Here is a 10,959-nt window from a genome sequence, read left to right as displayed (position 1 = left end):
ATTGGGAAAATAGTATACAATTTGACTGTAGATATCAGAACTAACATCCTTGGCCCAAGAACTTTCTAATAAATTTCTAGAGGGTATAGTGCATAAGCGTCTAGTAGATGAGTGCACTGACTAAGAAAGGACATTTCTGGAAGGGAGTGAAGGAATTGCCCCGTAGTGCTGTCCAAAAAGTATGCAATAGGCAGACAGGTGGAAGACAGACTTGAGGTGGGTTTCAAAAATGATAGATGTTCTTGACTACTGAGCATGTTTCTATCAAAGAATCCAGCCAGGAATCCTGCAATTTCAGGACTGAAATGTAGGAACAGTGTTCAGCAGATAAATAACTGGGCACTCCAGTCAGTTAGAGAATGAAGACAAAATACCAGTGAACTGAGTCCTGCCAGGGTACATGCCTAGAAAACAAAATCACTGACAATCAATGGGCTGGGGATGTCAATTTCTCAAAGCAACATGCTTGCAAATGTGCTAAATGAATGTTCATAGATCCTAATTCAAGCTAAACATGATTCAAATCCCTCCATTCAGTGAACAAATAAGAAAAACCAATAGATAATTGATGATATCATCACACTCAAGTCACTGGACTCCAAAGGGGAGATAGTAAAAATTACCTCACTTATGAAATGTATAACAAACTGCTTCTATTCACTTTGACTTTTAAAAAGTTTTACATATGTGTTGCTGCTGATGTTGGGTGTGTGTGTGTGTGTGTGTGTGTGTGTTTGAGGACAATTTGCAATGGTCAATTTATCTACCGTATCGGTCCTGACACACATCAAATCTTCAGATTTGGGAGTAAGCACCATTATCCAACTGATCCATCCTGCCAGCCTAGGATGTTTATTTCTCATTTGGAACTCAATCTAGAACATTCCATATAATTCAGAAAACTAAAGTATTAAAAACAGCAAGAGGAAAAGAAAGACATGGAAGTCAAGTGTGTTCTTTTTTTCTTTTTCATTATTGGAGACCATTTTTTTTATATTCCAGCCTGACCTGGAAACCTGAATATGCCCTAAATTGACTTCAGACTGCAATCGTTTCCAGCAGCCTTACATGTCCTGGAAGACACAATCCACCATGCCCAAAACTCAAATATGGTTCTGTAATTCATATTGTAAAATAGAGAATAGAGCATATTGAAAAATAATCAATAAAGAAAAAGAAAATAGGGTCTGTGTGATGCCTTGGTGAGTAAAGACACTTGCCACCAAATTTGTTAACCTGAGTTCAATTCCCAGAACTCACATGGTAAGTGACAATTGGTCTGTTGATCTCTGGAAGTTGTCCTCTCTTCCAGATATAATGATGCCGTTGAGTAACAAAAGATGCTTTGTACTGGATCAAATGTTTAAAGAGGCCAAAACACATTGGCATGACCCATGTGCAGAATATAGAAATACTCCTTGAAAAGCTTGCCTTGTAATTGAAACCATTTTCCTGTGGAGCAACAAAATTCTTGTTTCTCTGTGTTAAGCACACAGAATAAAGAATCAGGATGATGCCCCACAACATTTGCCTATGTATTGGAAAGCCATCCTGAGATACATGGAAGGAAATCGTCATCTATCTGGCCCTAAGGGATGATGGAAAAAGAGATAAATGGAAATAGAAACTGTGAGCAGTTTCTGCTCTCAACTGTAAAATCAATGTGGAATTTTTGGCAGATGGAGTGGTTCTATTTTGTTGGGTTTTGGAACTGAGGTCATAATTAAACTGGGCACTTGGGGGCATTGGTATTGTGCCACTAAATGTAATTTCTTGCACCGGTGAAAGACAGACCAGAGGTAAAACAGTTGCCAATAATGTTTTCATTAATCAAGAAAGAAAGTCAGAGGTTCAAAGATGATCAGAAAGCATCTTAGTTCTGACCACAAACAATGCCAACTGGAGATGCAGTTGTCTTATTCCCATGACCCTCCTGGGCAGCTTCCTGGAAACCTAAGTTTGTGGGTTTGGGGGGAGTATGGTTGCAAAGCTGAAACTTAAAGGAATTGATGGAAGGGCACCACTAGGAGTGGAGCCTGCAGCTTAGTTTGACTCAACCTGGGAGACCTCACCTGGACCAGACATAGACAGGATTGACATATTGATAGCTCTTTCTTGAATCCGTGGGTGGTGGTGCATGGCCATTCTTATTTGGTGGAGCGATTTGTCTGGTCACTTCCAATAAGGAAGGAGACTCTGGCATGATAACTAGTGAAGTGACCCCGGAGTGGTCAGCATCCCCCAACTTCTTAGAGGGACAAGTGGCATTCAGCCACCTGAGATTGAGCATTAACAGGTCTGTGATGCCCTTAGATGTCTGAGGCTGCATGCACACTACACTGACTGGCTCAGCCTGTGCCTACTCTATGCCAGCATGAGCGAGTTACCCATTGAACCCCATTCATGATGGGGATCAGGAATTGCAATTATTCCCCATGAATGAGGAATTCGAAGTAAGTGCAGGTCATAAGCTTGCATTAATTAAGTCCCTGCCCTTTGTACACACTGCCTGTCACTACTACCAATTGGGTGGTTTAGTGAGGCCCTCAGATCTGCCCTGCAGGGGTCTGCCCATGGCCCTGGCTGATTGCTGAGAAGAAGTTGAACTTGGCTATCTAGAGGAAGTAAAAGTCCCAACAAGGTTTCTGCAGGTGAACCTGCAGAAGGATCATTAAGAAGAGAGCCAGGGGGGCTCTGGCGATGAGCCTACATATAACTCCTTCTCACCAGGAGGTATGTCCCTGGTTCTGTTGTGCCAGAAGGGGAGGAGGAGGCATGGTGGTGGTGGTGAAGCCAGTGTGGTGTGGTGCATGGGGTGTGGTATTCGGTGTTGTTACTTGTACCTGGCTATCGTTTTCCAGTGCGTAGGTTTAAAGAACCCGGGGGTGGGAGATGCCTTTCGGTCCCCAGGTTCGAGGGGGGACAGATGGCCTATGGGGGGGCGTCTGGTGGTGGCTCCCTGGAACTCCAGTTCCTGCAGTGAACAAGGCCATTCCCAGGTCTCACCGTGGTCTGGGCCGGGAGCACCCCTTGGGTGCCCATGGGGTTTGCCAGGGGTGCCCTGCTTGCCTGGTGCATCACCAGTCACTGGCCCTGAGTCGTTCTGCATCTTTTCCCCCAGTCCCAACCCTCTCTAGAATTTGTGTTGTCTTTTCTTCTATGTCTAGCTATCTGGCCTGAGGGGAACCCCTACTCCATCCTCCCCCTAACTCCTGTGTCCTTTGGAAGTGTCTGCAGTGGGGGATGGTGGTGGGGACCATGATGCTGTCAGCTCCCATTGGGTAAAGTTTGTCTCTTCTCGCATCCAAAACATTGACTCTTAAAGGTGGATCATTCGGCTCCTGCAATGGTGAAGAGTGCAGCTAGCTGTGAGAATAAATGTGAATTGGATGACATTGATCATCAACACTTGGAACTCACTTGTGGCCCAGGGTTCCTCTAGGGTCTATGCCTGTCTGAGCATTGCTTGAAGATCAATCTTCCCCGCCCTCAGTGCACTCTTCTGGGTTCTGAGGCTGGGGGCTAGCTTTAATGACCCATCTTGGGCTCTCCATCTCCCTCAGTTCCGATGTGTGTTGGGTGCCTTGGTGGTGGGTGGTCATCCTCGTTTTCTCCCGTGTTAACCCTGAACAAAGTTCGCCCCTGCCTTTCCCTTGGCCTCTTCCTAATGTTGAGCTCCTGCCTCCCCTTTGTCCCTGTCACAGCCTTGGCCTCCTCAGCTCCCTGAGCCTCCTAGTTTCCTGGCCTATGTGGAAGCCATAGCAAGCCAGGATGTCAAGGAGTCAGAGGTTGTGCCTGTGGTGCTTTGTATGCCAGGCGCCTATAGGATGGGGACGGTCAGTTCTCTGGGGGAAGCTGTGCATCAGTGGTGCTTGTTTTGGGAGGGGTCCACGGAGTTCCTTTGCACTCTCCTGTGTCCTCAGCCGCTGCCTGCTGCTGCAGCAACATGTGTGTGTATGAATGAGAGAGAGTGAGTGCAAGAGCAGAGGCAGCAGATGACAAGGAGGAGTGGTCACGACTGGGAGGGGTGGAGGGTGGGGGGGTGGGCGTCATCTTGTGGGACTCGGAGAGTGGATGCAGTGCAGTCCAGTCTAGGGGAATTGGCTGATAGAGCAATGCAGGGCTGCCCAACTCTCTCTCAGTGACCCCTCCAGCTCCACTGCCCCGACATTGTCTCTCCTCCTCCCTCCAGGAGGGCTGCACAAGCCCACAAGGGTTGTCTCCAGTGTTTCTGGGAGTTCTCACATCTCTCTTCCTCCATCTCCCTAGCACATGGGTGCCTGCTCCATCAGAGTTATTTAATCTCACAAGATTAGCATGCCTGTCTTCTCAGCCTTTCCCAACTCCCAGTTTTTTGTCATTGTTTTGTTTTGAAATGTTTTTTTAAGCTAATTTCATGAAACCTAGGGAATGGACTCCATATGGTGTGTAGCATATGTGTGTCTAGAGGCCAGAGGTTGATACGAATGTCATCTTAATCACTCTCATCTATTTATTTCATTTACTTATTTATTTATTTGAGACATGTTGATGAAGAAATTTCCCAGTAGTGGTGTCCAAAAAGTATGGTGAAAGACAGACTAGAGGTGGTCTTCTGGAAGAAAAGGATGAATATTCTTGACAAGTGAGCATGTTTCTCTCAGAGAAATTATCCAGAATTCCTGTCATTCTTTGATTGGACTGAAATGTAGGAAGAGTGGTCAGCAGATTCGTAATGTGGCCCTCAGGTCAGTTAGAGAAAGAAGACACCTTAACAGTGAACTGAGGCCTGCCAGGGCATGTGCCTAGACAACAAAATCACTGAAAATCAAGGGGCTGGGGTCTTCAAATTCTATAAGCAACATGCTTGAAAATGTGCTAAGTAAATGTTTATAGATCCTAATCCCAAGACAAATATGATTCAAACCCCACGATTCAGTGAACAAATAAAGAAAAATCAGTAGATAAGTGATGCTATCATTACACTAGAATCACTGGACTCCAAAGGGTAGATAGTAAAAATTATCTCACTCATGAAATGTAGACAAAGTCAATCTATTCATCTTGATTTTTAAAATTTTACATAGGTGTTGCTGCTGATTGTGTGTGTGTGTGTGTGTGTGTGTGTGTGTGTGTGTGTGTGTGTGTGTGTGTGTTGTGTTTTAGGACAATTTGCAGGAATCAATTTTATTTTTACCATGTGGATCCTGACACACATCAAATCTTCAGATTTGGAAGTAAGCATCATTATCCAACAGATCCATCCTGCCAGCCCAGGATGTTTATTTCTCATTTGGTACTCAATCTAGAACATTCCATATAATTCAGAAAATGGAGGCAATAAGTCATCAAGAGGAGAAGAAAGGCCTGGAAATCAAATGTGTTCTTCTTTTTCTCTTTGGTTATTTGAGACCTCCTTTTTCTGTGTATTCCAGCCTGGCCTGGAAACCAAGACATGCCCAAAATTGACTTAAGACAGCAATCTTTCTGCATCAGCCTTACAAGTCCTAGAAAACACAACCTACCATGCACCAAACTCAAATATAGTTCTGTAGTTAATAATGTAAATAGAGAACAGGGCATATAGAAAAATAATCAATAAAGAAAAAGAAAATGGGGTCTGTGTGATGCCTTGGTGAGTAAAGACACTTGCCACCAAATTGGTGGACCTGAGTTCAACTCCCAGAACTCACATGGTAAGTGACAATTGGTCTCTTGATATCTGGAAGGTGTCCTCTGTTTTCCAGATACATGTACACCAGGCATAAAAAAGTATTAATGTACATGCAATGTAAAGATAAATAAAGTGTAATAAACCACTTAATGAAAATCTAATAATGTAAAGAAGTTTTAGTAACAAAATATGTTGAGTACTGGACCAAATGTCTAAAGAGGCCAAGAAACATGGACGAGACCAATTTGGAAAATATATAAATACATAAAAGCTTGCTTGTAATTGAAGCCTCATTCCTGTGGAGAATCAAAACCCTTGTTTGTCTGTATTAAGCATATAGAATAAAGAATCAAGCTGAGGCCCCACAACATTCACCCATGTATTAGAAAGCCATCCTAGGTACTTGGAAGGAACCTATGATTTATTTCTGACCCAATGGATGATGGAAAGAGAGACAAAATGGAAATACAAACTGTGTGCAGTATCTGATCTGAACTGTAAATATCAATGGGGAACTTTGGGCAGATGGCAGGGAGAGAATCGGCCAGAATACAAAACATACATGGAAGGGGATTTGGTTTACATTATACACAAAAACTGGAGACTCATGTAACTGTGACATCATTTTCACATAAATGCAGTTAGTTAGCGGGCATGTTCTTGTTCCAAATAGAAACATTTAGAAATCTATACTATGTACATTAACAGGGATTTGTATGGACATATATTTGAGGATGTCAGTACACCTGTGTGCACATACATATGTGTTTGTGTGTGAGTATCTGTGCCTGTGTGTGTGTGTGTGTGTGTGTGTGTGTGTGTGTGTGTGTTGAGAGTTACATATTTTCTCTCCTCTTGGATTAGACATAGGACCTGCAAATGGTCATCTTATGATCTGTTTGGTTGAATCTGTGGCAGCAGGCTGCAGTCCCCAGGGTTTCAGAAGTAACTGTTCATGTCCACTATGAGAATGTGTTTCCCTAATTTTCATTCTGTGACTGCTTCACTAATAATTCTGAATGGCGTAACTGGACACAAGGTTTGCTTACCTGATGACCATGGAGGGACTGGAGATTCTGATAGTGACACAGTCTTAGAAAAGCTGTCTTGTATTACTGTTATTGTATTTCCCACTGCAGATCAGTCTTTCTTCTGCAGTAAGAGACAGACAGCTTTCTTAGACAGGCCATTTGGACTACCAGGTGATACACCTGCCTTCCAGAATGCCTCAACTCAATGCATAGCTTTCTATGCACAAAGATGCTTTACCACCATTGTGGCACTAGGAATACTCATTAAATCCTTACTTACACATGCACACATTTATCGATATGTGTACAAATTCATTCATGTTCAACTCTATGCTGTGAGTCATTCTTGATTTGCCAGCAAGAGAGCCACATTGTTTCCATGGCTTGGTGGCTCCACCTAGTGGTCACACTAAATAAATAATTTTTGTATTTTGACCCATAAAAATTCCTCTTATCCTGAATTTTATGTCTAGACCATAATGAACAGATATGCATTTAATCAACACACCATCCAGAATTATCAATATATTTGCCACAGAAATTAAAATGAAAAAAATAGCATACAATTTGACTGTAGGTATCAGAACTCATATCCTTGGCCCAAGAAATTTATACTAAATTTCTAGAGTGTATAGTGCATAATAGTCTAGTAGATGAGTGCTCTGACTAAAAAGGATATTTCGGGAAGGAGGTGAAGGAATTTCCCTGTAGTGCTGTGGAAAAACTATGCAAGAGGCAGCACGGTAGAAGACAGACTTGAGGTGGGTTTCAAAAAGATAGATGTACTTGACAAATGAGCATGTTTCTATCAAAGATTCCAGCCAGTATTCCTGAAATTCTTTGATTGGACTGAAATGTAGGAACAGTGGTCAGCAGATTCATAACTGGACACTTGGGTCAGTTAGAGAATGAAGACAAAATACCAGTGAACTGAGTCCTGCCAGGGAATGTGCCTAGAAAACAAAATCACTGACAATCAAAGGGCTGGGGACTTCAATTTCTCAAAGCAACATGCTTGCAAATGTGCTAAATGAATGTTCATAGATCCTAATCCCAAGACAAATATGATTCAAATCCCTCCATTCAGTGAAGAAGTGAAGAAAAATCAATAGATATTTGATGATATCATCACACTTAAGTCACTGGACTCCAAAGGGGAGATAGTAAAAATTACCTCACTTGTGAAATATAGAACGAAGTCCATCTTTCATCCTTGATTTTCAAAAACGTTTTACATATGTGTTGCTGCTGATGGTGTGTGTGTGTGTGTGTGTGTGTGTGTGTGTGTGTGTGTGTTTGAGGACAATTTGCAGGAGTCAATTTATCTTTCTACCATATGGGTCCTGATACACATCAAATCTTCAGATTTGGGAGTAAGCATCATTATCCAACTGATCCATCCTGCCAGCCCAGGATGTTTATTTCTCATTTGGAACTCAATCTAGAACATTCCATATAATTCAGAAAATTAAAGTATTAAAAACAGCAAGAGGAGAAGAAAGGCATGGAAGTCAAATGTGTTCTTTTTTTCTTTTTCATTATTGGAGACCATTTTTTTCTGTGTATTCCAGCCTGACCTGGAAACCTATACATGCCCTAAATTGACTTCAGACTCTAATCCTTTCCAGCAGCTTTACAGGTCCTAGAAGACACAACCCACCATGCCCAAAGCGCAAATATGGTTCTGTAATTCATATTGTAAAATAGAGAATAGAGCATATTGAAAAATAATCAATAAAGAAAAAGAAAATGGTGTCTGTGTCATGCCTTGGAGATTAAAGACACTTGCCACCAAATTTGTTAACCTGAGTTCAATTCCCAGAACTCACATGGTGACAATTGGTCTCTTGATCTCTGGAAGTTGTCCTCTCTTTTCCAGATATAAAGATGCCTTTTAGTAACAAAAGATGCTTAGTACTGGATCAAATGTTTAAAGAGGCCAAGACACGTAGGCATGACCAATGTGCAGAATATAGAAATACTCCTTGAAAAGCTTACCTTGTAATTGAAACTACTTTCCTGTGGAACATCAATATTCTTGTTTCTCTGTGTTAAGCACACAGAATAAAGAATCAGGATGATGCCCCACAACATTTGCCTAGGTATTAGAAAGCCATCCTGAGGTACATGGAAGGAAATCGTGATTTATGTGGCCCCAAGGTAAGATGGAAAAAGAGATAAATGGAAATAGAAACTGTGAGCAGTTTCTGCTATGAACTGTAAACATCAATGCAGACTTTTTTGACAGATGGAGTGGTTCTATTTTGTTGGTTTTCGGAACTGAGATCATAATTAAGAGGGGTGCTTGGGACATACGTATTGTGCCACTAAAGGTGAAATTTTTGGACTAGTGCAAGACAGACCTAGGGAAAGCATTTGTCAAGAATGTTTTCATTAATCAAGAATGTCGGAGGTTTGAAGATGATCAGATACAATTCTAGCTCCGACCACAAACAATGCCGACTGGAGATGCAGTGGTGTTGTTTCAGGGGTAGCTTCCTGATACCTAAGTGTTTGGGTTTGGGGGGAGAATGGTTGCAAAGCTGAAACTTAAAGGTGTTGATGGAAGGGCACCAGTAGGAGTGGAGCCTGCAGCTTAATTTGACTGAACACAGGAGACCTCACCTGGACCAGACATGGACAGAATTAACTGTGACTCTGATTTCAAATGTATATTCTATGCATTGAGTCAAGTTTGGAGGCAATTTATTTAACATAACAGACTTTTTGTGAAGGCTGTCTCATCAAGTCCTTAAAATGTTTCTTTGGGGATGTTTGTAGCCAGTCTGGAATGTGTTTAGACCATGTCTTCTTTTGGAAAAGAAAAGACATTTGTCATATACTACTTTTGCAGGTACTAGTGTGTTCTTTTTCCACCTGCTGGTCATTTCCAATGAAATGACTCTCACTGTCACCATTTCTTACTATTTAAATTTCTGTGGTTACTTAAGGTAAATGAACGACTTTGAGCTGTAGTCTTCTCACCAAAGCCCAGACATCACTTTCCAATAAACCATTAGCCATTCTATCATGTCTGAATTATAACCCTACCCCTGAACCCTACCCATAACCCCATTCCTAACACTAACCTTAATCCTTCATCCTAACCCTGAATAAGAACTCTAACCGTAACACTTACACAGAACCCTATCCATAACCATAACCCTTACCCTATACCTAACCCTTTTCCTAACCCTAATCTTTAATTCTAACCCTAAATCTGAACACTAACCCTAACAATTACCCTGAGCCCTACCCATAATCATAACCCTTACCCTATCCTTAACCCTAACCCTGAACCCTGACCCTAACCCCAAACTTATCCCTTAAACCTAACCCTAGCACTAACCCTGAACCCTAAACCTAAACTTAAGCCTAATACTGAAAACTAACCCTAACACTGAACCATAAATCTAACCATAATTCTGAACCTTAACCCTGAATCCTAAACTTAACCCTATCTCTAACCTTAACCTTGAAACCCTATCCCTAACCATTACTATGAACACTAACAATCAACACTGAACCCTAACCCTAACCCTAATTATAAAAATGAACACTTACCCTGAACCTTAAAACTAACCATAAACTAAACCTTACCGTGACCCTAACCTGAAACTCTAACCCCGACACTAACACTAACCCTAATCCTAATATATAACCCTAAACCTGAACCTTAAACCTAAACCTGAACACTAAACTTGACATTAATCCTGAACTGTAACCTTAACCCTAACTATAAACCTGAACTTGAATCCTGAACCGGAACACTGATCAAGGAACCCTAACCTTAACTATGATCCTTTACCCTAACCTTAACTCTAAACCTAACCATAACTTTAACCCTATCCCTAACACTAAAATTTACCCTGAACACTGAACCCTAACTCTAACCATTACCCTAACAGTAACTCTAAAGTCTAACACTAAACCTAACCCTGGAAACTACCCCTAACCCTTCTCCTGAACTCTACCCCTAACCCTAAACCTTACCTTCTCCCTAACCCCAACCCTAAGCCTGAACCCTAACCATAGCCCTATCCTCTTACCCTAACCCCAACCCAAAGCCTAACCCTAACCCTAAACTAACCCCTAACACTAGCCCTAACCCTGAAACCTGGTCCTAGACAGAAGCCTAATCCTGAATCTTAACCCTAAACCTTACCCTAATCCTGACCCTTAACTCTAACCTTGAACCCTAAACCCTGAACCTGAAACCTAACCCTAACTCTAAACATGAACCCTAACCCTAATCCTAAACCTAACCCTATCTCC

The sequence above is a fragment of the Cricetulus griseus genome, unplaced genomic scaffold, assembly GCF_003668045.3.
Source record: "Cricetulus griseus strain 17A/GY unplaced genomic scaffold, alternate assembly CriGri-PICRH-1.0 unplaced_scaffold_1, whole genome shotgun sequence".
NCBI lineage: Eukaryota > Metazoa > Chordata > Mammalia > Rodentia > Cricetidae > Cricetulus > Cricetulus griseus.
Note: the sequence above shows the minus strand (reverse complement) of the source record.